Source organism: Panthera leo, chromosome B1 (assembly GCF_018350215.1).
Source record: "Panthera leo isolate Ple1 chromosome B1, P.leo_Ple1_pat1.1, whole genome shotgun sequence".
In the NCBI taxonomy this organism is placed as follows: Eukaryota; Metazoa; Chordata; class Mammalia; order Carnivora; family Felidae; genus Panthera; species Panthera leo.
Genome location: NC_056682.1, coordinates 41,650,247 through 41,664,127, shown reverse-complemented (window position 1 = coordinate 41,664,127; position 13,881 = coordinate 41,650,247).

Genomic DNA, 13,881 nt, shown 5'->3' with positions numbered 1-13,881 from the left:
AGGCAACCTTATCAATAGCTTAATCTCCAAAGACCTGTAGACTCGGTTTCCTGGAACCCCAACATCACCCTCCCCTCCATAGTGATGTAAGGAACAAAGGCAAGAAAGAAATGGAAGGTGAAACTAAATTTCTTTATAACCTTTAACCCTTTGACAAATAACTTGAGGCTGGCAGACTAAAACACTTCTCCAGGAACCCCCTACTGTCTTAATGTTAATGCTTTGCCAGAGGGCAAAACAACATTAGCTTGACCATAGCTATGCCTCCAGTATCCTGGGAGTCTTTAGCATATGAAAGTCTCTTTGGAAACTTCCTCTTGACTTCATCTCCCCCATCTCTGTAAAAGGGTCACCCCCCACACTTGATGTGCAGCTCTTCCTGCCCATGGGTCGTGTCCCTGTGCTTTAATAAAATCACTTTTTCACCAAAGACGTCTTCAAGAATTCTTTCTTGGCCGTCAGTTCTGGACCCCACGAATCCCCACTATCTCCCCAAAACCCCATCAATTCCTGTTTGATGAAACCCCATAAACACCCAGAATGACACGGTTCAGAGAGCTTCCCGGTTGGTGAATGCATCTGAAGCTGGGAGGCTGGTACATGAGAAGCGAGCACGGAGGCTCAGTGCTATCCCCACCCCATACCTTACTCTATGTATGTCTACAGTTTGGCTGTTCCTTTATAATACACCAAAAAACATAAGCCTGGTGTTTTTCTGAGTTTTAGAAGTCGTTCTCGTGAATAGAAGGGAGGGTCTGACTGTATAGCCCATTGCTCAGAAGTATAGGAGGCCCAGGACGTATGATTGGCATTTGAAATGGGTGGGGGGCAGCAGTTTTGTGGGGTAAGACCTGAAGCCGTGGGGTCTGCACTAACTCTAGGTAGTTAGTTGAATCACAATCTCATCTTTGCCTTGCATTTGAAGTTGAGAACTCTGATACCGGTGAGATTTTCTTTCCTTTGTAAGTGATTTGACTACTGTATTGGAGACCCAGGGGATTTTTTTCCCTTTATTTTTAAAGTCAAACTAATCTATTAAGACAGTTGAAGTTGATCATTTCAACTCTCATAAGTACATTATGGATTTTTCAATATAAAAATTCAAAATTTATTTTTGGAAAGATTTCTGGAGTTATGTCTGTAAATATTAGTTCTGTTTCTCTTTTTTCTCCTTCCTCTTCCTCATCTTCCTCCTTCTCCTTCCACTCCAATTATAGGTGAGGATTTTCTTGGCCTCTTTATCTTTGTTTATCATTTTCTCTCTGATCCCATTTATCTCTAATTTTAATTTTGTTTTGTACTCTTGGTTGTTTTTATTCCTTCATTTAATGCCCCAATTTTTATTGATTTAGTCATTCTGTCTTTAATTTTCAGATCAGGGTATTTGTTTCAAATCTGAATATTCTTATTTGGAATACATAGATTGGGGGAGGTGTTGAGTTACGTTCTTCCTCCACCTTAGGGTTGGTTTTGATGGAGAAGAGGATGATATTTATTGTCATCTTTGACTTTTGTCTCAAAGTAGTTTTGTATGAATGTTGTATTTTGTGTTATGTTTTTCTACAATGTCTTATATTTACCTGAGTCAGCAATAACAAGTGTAGGTAGGTGGGGTAAAGGATTTAGGTGACTTGTTGGGTTTCTTAACTCCAGATCTCACTTTTCTCTCACTACAGTAAAATGAAGGTTTGTTTATTTTAGTTAAAGATGTCTTCTTTTATGGGGAAGGGTTTGGTATGTGCTTAGATCCTTGCACTCTTTTGTTTCTCTAGGAGCCTTAATTTTTACCCCTTACTTCCTTCTTTCTCTTTCCCATCAAGCCTCCAAGGAACACCTGTCTCTTCTGAGTCACCTGCCAGAATTGTTGCTTTCCCAAGACAGCCACCTCTGGCCCTCTACACTTTCATGTCCTTTTCTTTTGATTCTCCAGTAGCCAGATGTCTGACCCCAAGCCTCAGACTTGTTTTTATAGTTCCCCAATCAGATAGGTCTCTCACTTTCTAAGAGTTTCTAAGATTTTATCTGAGTTCTTTCACTACTAGGACCCAGGTATACTTTCTTCTGTTCTGCACAGTCTCCACCCTGTGGTGAGGGCTCCAGAACTGAGGCTCTTGGTTCCAGATATCTGTTTCTCACTTACACCTCTCTGAAGGTTGTCATGTTCTCTACCTTTTAGTTATGTTGTAGACATGGGTTACAGGTGCTATCATTTGCTCTATATAATTTTTGCAGAACATGTACAGAGATTTCAATTTTGGCAGCTACCATTATCCAGAGAGCACTTGGAAGTTCCTCAGACTGACTTTTAAAGACTCTTTCTTACTTCAAAATTTCCCCTGAAGTTTTTTAACTTGGCTTCACTTGTAAAAATGTGTTGAGTGGCAAAAAGGGAAGCTACATAGAATGGTTGAACAGCCATCCCCTAACCTAAAAAGACACTTAACCTACTTAGGAAATATTTTCTGTGTTCAGAACACTTGTGGGGTCCAAAGATCTCACAGGAACCCTACAGCTCCATATCCTCCCTCTCTTCTGCCTTGCCCTACAACTGACCCTGCCACCCCATCAGTCATCCAAAATTCATCCTTTACCTCAACATTATAAATGAAAGGACAAGTTCTACTCACAGTGGGAGTAGAATGGGCAAATGGTCCATATAGAGGCTAGTGAATCGAGATTGGGGTCAGAATATTTAGACTCCAGCTTCACTTCCATCTCTGCATCCCAACTAATTACATGTCCCGGGGAAAGTCATTACCTCTGAACTCAGTGTGCTCATATAGAGAGCTGGATAGTTATCTGAACTCAGGAGATCTTGAAAGCTCTTATGAAACAGGAAAGTGCTTTAAAAACTAGACAATGCCATGAAAATGTGAGTTTTTTAATACAAGCCAGAGACAAACATATAGATATCACTGCATCATATATTTCAGTAAGATTAGTGACCAACTTAGATGTACACTTATTTTAGGCATTGGAAATGGAACACGAGGGGCAAAGGAATGAAGAAATAATTACTTTTCCTATTGACTTGAATATCATCTGGGAATGCTCTGTAAGTACCACGGAGATGTATATATTGGGTTTGAATTTCAAAACCCTAAATTAGTTCATAATAGTTTCCTCCGGCAACAGACAGTTTTGTACCAGGCCATTTGGGGACCAAACTGAGAACAAAGGCAGCTGCCCTTGGCATCTTTAAAAGATTTTTATTGTTTCTGTTCCTTCCCATCTTTATTTACTCTAAGAATAGAAAACAGGAATTGGAAAAGGCTAGAGCTTCTTCTCTACGTCTTGGCTTGCTAACCCTTTCCTGGGCTCCTAAACAAATGAGTAGTGAGGGTTGCTTTTTATAGAATTTTAAGAAGGAAGCTTTAAAAGCTGCTCAATCTCAGGGTAGCTGCATTTGAATTTTATCCACTTAATTGTTTGTAATATAGTTTGCAAAGTGACAGTCTGAAGCCTCTAGCTCTGCCCTTTCTGAAGGTCTTTGGGACCACCAGGGAAGACACCATCTTCTCTCTACTCTAAAACCCAATGACTTAACAGAGCCACTTAGTGTCTTTGATACATTTTCTATGGAAAATTATCTCAGCATCTAATTTATGCTTAGTACTTTTAACCAATCTTCCCTGCTATCATTTTAGGGAGTTCACAAATGAGAATTTATACCGTATTCTATAGCATGCATGTAGTATGCTATACTAAATAGGCAGATTTAGTAGACACTTTTAATTACCCAACTGGTTTCCATTTCTCCTTCTTCCTTGCTAATAGAATCCTGTTTTGTTTAAGTATCAACCCTGTAAAATTCAGGGAAAGGAGATCCCATTCCCAAGGGTAGATCCTACTTAGTCTGAGCCAGTTCTAGTAATCCCATTCTCCCTCCAGCGATTGGCTTAATAGCAGAGCATGGTTTAATTCTGACCAAGGATACATGATGGGATATGTGCTGGGCACTTCTGAAAAAGAATTTCTCACTTCTAAGAATGAGAGGAGGGAAAAAATACCTAGTGTATCATCTATGGAGACAAGGACTAGAGCTGCCTCAGCAGCCTGAGAATGAAGGCAGACTTCTTGTTATGTGGAAAAATAAATGTTCTTTTGTTTAAGACAGTTACATCAGAGTTTTCTGGTCACACAATTAAAAATATCTAATACCATAATGTAGATAACATAAACATCTTGTATTTTTAAATGTCCACACATAACCATCCATACCCATGAAGTATGTCTTTTTGCATCTTTACAAACTGGAGAGTAAAAATGCTTCTGTGGTAGAGGGAGTAATTTTGATGTACTGAAGATTTCACCCGCAACTGTTTTATACCACAAAGTATGCAAATTTTATACAAAAATAACTGCTATACACTTAGGCACTTCTCAAGAGAAGCCTTATTTTAAAAAGGTGTACCTTGGGCATATAACATTTCAATTCCAAGAAAGTAGAAGCTTTTCACTTATTCTGTAAACTGGCTTCTCAACAAAGGCTAGACACTAACAGAAGCTAGCAGCGTTTGCCTAGCTTATAAAGGGGAAACAAAACTGAGTCTTCCCCACCAGCCATTTTGGGTGCATTTTCTCAAATAGTCATTCTGCGTTTGCTGTAAGATCCTACTATCCTAACCAGCCAGCCCGAGGTTGTTATCTTATTGGAGATGAAATGAAGCTGAAAATTGAGCACCGTTTAACTCCCCTAAATATCACCAGAAAATCTGATAGCAAAGTAAAATTAAGTTTATTTAAGACACTGTCAAGAGGAAGAACATCACCTTCACTGAGTCTTAGCTGTGTCTTAGAAGGGGACAGTTAGAGGTGGGCTATTTGTAGGGCTTTGGTGTCTCAGCCCAAGTGGTTAGGTTGGGTCCTTTAAGGCAACAAACTGATTGGGAAGACTCTGTGATAAAACAGTGTAGGAGTGATGGACACAGTGAGTCAAGAATCCTGAAACACAACTTAATAGGTAAACTTTTGCCAGATAAGTGGTGGTCCACCCAGGTGAGTAGACAATTGTCTTCCATACAAGACAACAGCAGAGTTGTTTATAGGTTTATAGTATTATATTTCCCCAGAAAGTTTTCTGTAACAAACAACTTGTTACATGTTGTCATGTCATGTTGACATGACTGGTCTCAGCATTGTCACAAAAGGTCGTGTGTCTCAGGGAACAAGAAAGATTTGAATTCAGAGGCAAAGAAAGATAATGCACATGTATCCTGTCTTGTTGCCCAACATTCCACATTATACCCTGTCCAAAAGTGGCTGGCTTTGTTTTCTTTTCTTTTTACAGACAGTCTATCAATGATTTCTTAATGAATTCTAACTATATGCAACTGTCCATGGCAAATGTTTTGTACCAAACCATGGTCCATGCCCATGTGACCTTAGGCAAGTCACAGTACTCCTGAGCCTTTATTTCCACGGCTAGAAAAAAATTAATGATACACAGAACTAGAACAAATAATCCTAAAATTTGTATGGAACCACAAAAGACCCCAAATAGCCAAAGCAATATTGAAAAAGAAAAAGAAAACTGATGTTATCACAACTCCAGATTTCAAAATATACTACAAAGCTGTAGTAATCAAAGCAGTATGGTACTAGAATAAAAAATAGACACATAGATCAATAGACACATAGAACAGAATAGAGAGCCCAGATGTAAACCCACACCTTTATGGTCATTTAAAATTTGACAAAAGAGGCAAGAATATGCAATGGGAAAAAAGCAATCTCTTCAACAAACAATAAACAAATCTCTTTCCAGTGTGAAGAAAATGGGATAGCTACATGCAAAAGAATGAAACTGGACGACTTGTTTATACCATCCACAAAAATAAACTTAAAATGGAATGGGCACCAAAATATAAGACCCGAAACCATAAAAATCCTAGAAGAGACCACAGACAATAGTTTCTCTGACATTGATCATAGCAACATTTTCCTAGATATGTCTTCAGAAGCAAGGGAAACAAAATCAAAAATAAACTACTGGGATGACATCAAAATAGGCTTCTGGACAGCAAAGGAAACAATCAACAAGACTAAAAGACAACCAACTGAATGGGAGAAGATATTTGCAAACTACATAATCCAATAAAGGCTTAGAATCCAAAATATACAAAGAACTTACACAACTCAACACACACATGCACGCACAAATAATCCAATTTAAAAATGGGCAGAAGACATGAACAAACATTTTTCCAAAGAAGACATACAGACGCTAATAGACACATGAAAAGATGCTCAACGTCACTCATCATCAGGAAATTACAAATCAAAACCACAACGAGATATCACCTCACACCTGCCCGAATTGCTAAAATCAAAAACACAAGAAACAAATGTTGGCAAGAATGCAGAGAAAGGGGAACCCTCTTACACTGTTGGTAGAAATGCAAACTGGTGCAGCCATTGTGGAAAACAGTATGTTTTTTGAGGAACAGAGTTCCTCAAAAAATTAAAAATAGAACTACCATATGATCCAGTAATTCCATTACTGGGTATTTATTCAAAGAATACAAAAATAGTAATTTGAAAAGATATATGCACCCCTATGTTTATGTATTATTTGCAATAGCTAAATTATGGAATCAGCCCTAGTGTCCACCAATAAATGAATGCATAAAGAAGATGTAGTACACACACACACACACACACACACACACATATGTAGACACTGGAAATTACTCTGCTATGAAAAAGAATGCAGTATTACCATTTGCAACAACATGGATGGATTTACACAGCATAATCCTAAGTGAAATAAGTCAGTCAGAGAAAGACAAATACCATATAATTTCACTCATATGTGGAATTTAAGAAACAAAACAAATGAACAAAGGAAAAAAGAGACAACAAACCGTAGGGGTGGTGCTGGGGGGAGGGGACGGTGAAATAGGTGACGGGGATTAAAGAGTACACTTATCGTGATGAGCACTGAGTAATGTATAGAATTGTAGAGTCACTATACTGTACACCTGAAATGAATATCACACTGTAAGTCAACTGCACTGGAATTAAAATAAATGATAGATGATAGATAGTAGATAGATGATAGATAGATAGATAGATAGATAGATAGATAGATAGAATGAATAATACATTCCAGAGTTGATATATGGATCAAACAACCTGATTAATGTAAAATAAACTTAGCATGGTACCTGGAATTGCCCAATAAACATTTTTCCTTTGTTTCTCTTTCTTCAAGAAACTTTTGAAACTTTGGAGAAGCAAAAATAAATTGACAGGTTAAGCAAAATATAATATCCCACAAGATAACAAATGCCAACGAGCGAAATAAGTACTAGAGAATATAAGTGGTGGAGCTTGTGCTGTGCTAGAGTTATCAGGAAAGTCTTCACCGCAGTGGCAGAGTGCCAGTGTCAGACCTGAGAGATGTCTTGGTTTTCTTTTCTGGTTCCTATTGAGAAGAGTCCACAGTAGCATTTGCTTCAGTCCCTAAACTCTCAGGAGTTGTAGTCACTACCTATGTCTGATAGTGAAATACTCTACTTCCCCTGAAGAGTTTACTGTAATAAAGACCACCACATGTGAACATATGCTTTACACACTGTAAGACAATTCAATTGTAATTGAATAAATGGAGGAGTAAAATTCCTAAGGCAAGGGAAACAAAAGCAAATTAAAAGCAAAGGAAGAAATCAACAAAACAAAAAGACAACCCCCAGAAAGGGAGAATATATTTGCAAGTGATGTAACTGATATAGGTTAATATCTAAAATATATAAAGAATATTTACAACTTAACACCAAAAAAATCCAAACAATCTGATTAAAAGATGAGCAGGGACACCTGGGTGGCTTAGTCTGTTAAGCATCTGACTCTTGATTTCAGCTCAGGTCATGATCCCAGGGTCATGGGGTCAAGCCCCTCCACAGGCTTTAAGCTGGGCATGGAGTCTGCCTAAGATTCTCTCTCTTTCTGCCCTTCTCTTCTGCTCATGTGTTCTCTCTCTCTCTCTCTCTCTCTCTCTCACGCGCGCACACACACACACACACACACAAAATACAAAAACGAAAATTAAAAAATAAGAAAAAAGATTCTCTCTCTCTCCCCTTCTGCCCCTCTTCCCTGCTTGCATGCACTCTCTCTCTCTAAAAAAAATAAGATAGGCAGAGGACTGGAATACAGACAGACAACAGACACATAAAAAGATGTTGAACATCCCCAATCATCAGGGAAATGCAAGTCAAAACCACAATGAGATATCAACTTACACCTGTCAGAATAGCTAGAATCAAAAGGACAAGAACAATGTGTTAGCAAGGATGTGGGGAAAAAGGAACCCTCATGCACTGTTGGTGGGAATATAAATTGGTGCAGCCACTGTGGAAAACAGTATGGAGATTCCCCAAAATGTTAAAGATAGAAATATTATATGATCCAAATATTTCACAACTGGATATTTACCAAAGAAAACAAAAACACTAATTCCAAAAGCTATATGCATCCCATGTTTATTTCAGCATTATTCACAGTAGCCAATATACCATATATTTATATATTTATATGAATATTAACCATAAAAAAGGAAGAGGTCTTGATATTTGCAACAACATGGATAGACCTAGAGGGTATTATGCTAAGTGAAATAAGACAGAGAGGGACAAATGCCACATGATTTCACTCATATGTAGAATCTAAAAAGCAAAACCTATAAATTTTTAAAAAGCAGAATCACACCCACAAATACAGAGAACAAATTGATGGTTACCAGACAGAAAGGGGGTAAGAGGTTGGGCAAAATGGATGAAGGGGAGATACAGGCTTCCATTTATAGAATGAGTAAGTCACAGGGATGAAAGGTACAGGATAGGGAATATAGTCAATGGTATTGAAATAATGTATGGTAACAGATGGTGGCTATACTTGTGGGGAGCACAGCATAATGTATAGAGTTGTTGAATCACTAGGCTGCACATTTGAAACTAATGTAACATTGTGTGTCAACTATACTCAAAGAAGAAGGAGGAGGAGGAAGAAAGGAGGAGGAGGAGGAGGAAGAGGAAGAGGAAGGGAAGGAAAAGAAGAAATAAAAGAAAAAGTTCTACTCTCTATCCCTCAACACGAGTTCTATCTTGAATCCTCAACTGCTTGACCTCACAACTCAAAGAACTGTGTCACATAATCTCACAAACATGCCCTTTGCCTCTCCTCCTTGGAGCCAGTGAATACAGAGAAGGTAGCTGGCAGCCAACCTCCTTCTCTTCTGTGTCCTACTCTGGCCCCTCTAATTTCTCAGAGATAAAGATGCTCTCAGGCAGAAGGTATCCCTACCCTAAAGGGAAGAGGCACAGAAACTGAGAACAGGGGCCAACTGGGGCCAAACAGGGAAACTGAGACCCAGGGGCCAAAGTTTTCTGCCCTAAGATAGCCACAGAACCTTTCTCCCCCAGAAGATCCATCTCCCACTTGAGCACCCCAGCTTGTTACATCTGCATCAAGAAGCAAAGGACCAGGAGAGAAGTCATTTCTTCTTTCTGCTCCAGGAGGCATAGTTGTTTCACTTCTTCTTTACCTTTCTTTGACTGTAGGACACCTGCTTACAATACTCCTTGAACTGTTGCAAGTCTGGACGTGAACTCAGGACTACTTGCTCCTGCAGGGCTTGGGCCAGACTGAAAGAATACCCCAACTACAGTTCCAGAAAGGCCATGCTGGTGCTGTGGCTAGCATGGCATCCATGTCAGCCTAAAACTCCCAGAGAAACAGGTTTTGCTGATCTCTTGTTTTAAATTGCACTGGAGTTAAGAGATACCTGCGAAATGGACAGGAATACCCAGACCCAGACCCTCCAAGCACGATGGTTCTGACTCTTATCCCCATACAGTATAGCATAGGTGCCTTTTCATTACATTTCTTACAGACATCTGCTAATTCAAAGTCGACTAAAGATAAGTCTTTTCCAGATTCCTCTCATGGGGGGTAAGGAAAGCAGCAGAGAGCAGAGCGAGAAGCCCTCAGTGCACATAGTATAACTAGGCAGAAGGAGGGACAGAACGAAGCAAAGTATTCTAAGTGCTACAACCTAGAACAGTCCATTTTTCTCAAACTTTGGTTGTTGATGACCATTTCAATGGTTTTGCCATGTATGCAGACATATGTGCTATCACTCACTTGATTTTTCTTCAGGTGGACCCCTTTTTAACTTAAATACACTCTATATTTATGTGTCTAATTATATTTATATTTAACATATGTAAATATATGTTATATTTAACAGACATCATATTCCTTCAACAAATGGAAAGTCATTTATGGATCAGTTACTACAAATAGAAGCTAACTCTGAAGATAAACACAGTGCAAATGAAATAAAGTTATTACTTTCGCTAGATACTGTTATCTGCCTAATGGGCCGAGCCTCAGGCCTCCTCTTCCATTTTTCAGAAAGAAAATTAGCCAATGTTAGACAGATGGTGGAGGTGTCCTGCTAAGGCTTTCTCCTGAAGGTAATTGGAAGGACTGGCAGAGAATTAAACAATAAACAGCTTCCTCATTGTGTTATCCAATTTCCTGCCATGTCTGTCCACCTCCTAAAATTATCTCCAGTAACATTGCGGGGGAGGGGATAACACCCTACCTCAAAGGGAAAACTTGCTCTTTATCTCACTGCTTCCAGGTTGGGGAAGGGCTGTTTCTGACTACAGTCTGCTCACACATGCATAGCAGAATTAGGAGTCTCTAGGGTCAGTGAGTGTGCCCTGGGCCTGGCAGAGAGCCAGCTCCATAGAAGGCTAATAGGGAGTTTTTGCCAAAAAGGATAAATAAAAATGTTACCTGGCAAAGCATTACCTGGGAGGTCTCCACTAACCTCACCATTAATGCATTATTCTTGATTCCTTATCTTTCTACCAAAATGAAGTCCGTGAATGAAATGGAAGCAAGTTTCCTATCGGCAGGTGAGACAGGGCATGGAGGGGTAAATCTCAGGCAAAGATGGCCAGGTAGTCGGTAGGGGGACATGGGGAGAGAGGCTTCTATAAAATGCTTTTTCAGAGACCCTGGCTTTAGGAAGAAAACCTCCAAATATGAGCCCAGCGATGTTTTTGAAAGAAAAAAGCAAACTTACAAGGTATGTACAATATGCCAGCCCGATAATTAAATGGTATTAAATTATTTAATCCTCACGAAAACATTTTGGAGAAGATACTATATTTGCCCTTTTTACAGATGGGGAAACTGAGGCACAGAAAGATGGCTAGCCAATGTCAGAGACAGGATTCCACCTGAGGCCATCTAACACCAGAATCTGTGCTCTTAACCATGGCCCTCATCTGGACATTAGTACACTATAGATTTTTCAGCAGAGCGTGCACATGGATCAACTCACATATAGGCAGTTGAACCTGTCCTACAAACTTGTGTTCCCTCCATCTCCCCCAAAATAATCCATTGTTATGGGAATATTTAATGTTTGGGAGCAAACATGGGTGCCAAGATGGCTTCTAGATGTGGTTCTGACATTCCATATCCATAGGTGACTATCACAAAAGGGCACGGTGCATAACATGTCTAGTATCATGGGGGAAGTAGAAGAGTGCTCAATTAGATGTAACCCTTTCCCTGACAAAGCCAATGGTCTAATGGAGAGATCTGCCTCATGCACAAGATTAAGACCTGTCATAACTAATTGTCCAGCTGCACAGAAAAGATGGCCAGGAGCCTGGGAATTCCAGCAGACCTACTGGTCCTGGAACAGCCAGGAGATCTTCAAGCAAGAAGAGAAGATTGTAGGATGATCAAAATTGGTAATGACACAGGAGAGGAGGGTGTCTGTGTGGGGACATGAGTAGTGGGTTTACCAACAGTGAGGACGAGAGACACACATGCAAGGTATATCCTGAGGTCCAAGGGCAGACCCAAAAGAAGCCATGACCATAAAGTGCCCCAGGGTCAGCAGCCTCTGACACAGCCTCTCACAGTGTCCTCTCAAAATGCCCTCAAAGACACAGGAAAAGATGAAAACTTAAAACACCTAAAAGCTAGCACGGATAGCTAATCTATTTCCAGCATCTGGGAAGAATTCCTATTAACTATGAAGCAGATGGAACTGAACTAAAAAATACCCCAGTTGTGCCCTGCTGACAGTCACAGGGTAATCCCATCCTCCTGAAAGGTTGTTGGATTCCTCATCTCCACCCCCCTCTCTGGCTCCTGGCTCAGAAACACAAGAGTGCTGGGGAGCTATCTATTAACACAACAGTCTTTTTTGATGCATCCATTATCTCTCTTTCTATGTCCAGTCAAAGACTGTAGCATCCAGAAAACATGTGAGTAGGAAAAAGAGGCTTGGGAGTGAGATACTGAGTCATATGAACCCTTAAGTAAAGAAAGAGGCAGGGAGCATGTACTCTGGGCAGTGGGAAGAGAGAATTTCATATCAGTCCAGGAGAGAGGCACTGGAGGAAAGCCTGCAACCACCATGAATTCTGACACCCCAAATCCACTTTGACCAGCATGTATGGGGGACACGCAGTGCAGCCTGAGGCAGTACATAAAGCTTATCGGTATAGATGAATTCTTGTTACAGGAAAAAATGTTTTTTCAATGCCTTCATGAAATCTATGAGGGGAAAAAGCTGAGAATAAGGAAAATGGAATTGAGAATTAAAAAAAAAGAAAGAAAGAAAGAAGGACACCTGGGTGGCTTGGTTGGTTGAGCATCCAACCCTTGATTTCAGCTCAGGTCATGATCTCACAGTTCATGGCATCAAGCCCTGAGTCAGGCTCTGCACTGACAAAGCAGAGCCTGCTTCGGATTCTCACTTGCTCTCACTCTCTCTGTGTCTCTGCCCCTCCCATGCTTGCATGCACCTGCACTCGCGCTATCTCCCTCTCTCTCTAAATAAATAAATATTTTTTAAAAAGAAAGAAAGAAAAAGAAAAAAAACTTACGTCTAAAATTTATTTGCTATTGCAACTGAATAAAAACCTGTGGGAGGATACCTAGGTCACTCAGTCTGTTAACCATCAGACTCTTGGTTTAAGCTCAGGTCATGATCTCACGGTTCAGTGGGTTTGAGCCCCCAGTCGGGCTCCGTGCTGGCAGAACAGACCCTGCTTGGGATTCTCTGTCCCCCTTCTCTCTTCTCCTCCCCTAGTCATGCTGTCTCTGTCTCTCCCAAAATAAATAAAAATAATCTTAAAAAAAAAAAAAAAACCCTTGGGAAAACTAATTTAGCACTGGCAGAAGGGAAAGAACAGGCTGGGAGAAAAAGATGGCAGCATAACCTATGTGAGATACGATTTCAGGAAAACTAAAAATGCAATATCAGAATTCAGATTTACTTGTAAGCAATAAAGAGTGCAAATGCCACTGGGAAAATGACTGCCATAGTTATTTGCAAAACAGATTTGAAGAACTTTCCCTAAAATATAAATGAAGAGGACCACAAAAAACAAATTTTCATTAAAATAAGATTGAGAATATAGAGCATAGAAAAGTGTATGTGGTTTTGACCGTGTTGGACCTAGTGTACATCCTGAGTGATTTATCTGACACCACCTGCCCCTTGGGCCCTTGGCCACTTGCTCAGTGGAGAGCCTTAAACTCTGGTGCCTTATCTCCTTATTCTGCCGGTGCCTAGGGGTCCCTCATGGTGAGGACCATTCCTCCATCATAGGCAAAGCCTCCATCATACCCACTGTGACTGAAGCCGCAGTGGCCAGGCCAGACCCCACCAGACCCCAGAGGCCCTAGATCCTCCTTTCTACACCTTGCGTCAGGGCGTAGGACATGGCTTCCCCAATGAATGATGTTAGAAGAAACCAAGTATCAGAACGTGGAAATGAGGGAGAGTTAACATCTCACAGGGGAACGTGGAGCATGAAAGAAAAAACTGTAAGAAAG